Below are 265 nucleotides of genomic sequence, written 5' to 3'. Positions count from 1 at the left end.
ATGACTGTTCTGTCGGTGAAAGCGCAAAACATTTAAAATGTAGAGAGCAGTTTCTTTGTCTAATATAATGTTATCATTACCGCAGCATTTGCTTGCTAAGGTACACTTAATTCAGATGATAAATTGGTGAAAGACAAATTATGTTTTCATTCGTTAACGTTCATTATTTTCATTACTGTAGTTAGCATCAGAACAGTATTAATATTAGTAGTATTAATCAAGTTATACAGAAACCACAGACATTGCGTTGTTCTTAGTAATTAAC

The sequence above is a fragment of the Penaeus monodon genome, chromosome 23 (genome assembly GCF_015228065.2).
Source record: "Penaeus monodon isolate SGIC_2016 chromosome 23, NSTDA_Pmon_1, whole genome shotgun sequence".
Taxonomy (NCBI): Eukaryota; Metazoa; Arthropoda; class Malacostraca; order Decapoda; family Penaeidae; genus Penaeus; species Penaeus monodon.
Note: the sequence above shows the minus strand (reverse complement) of the source record.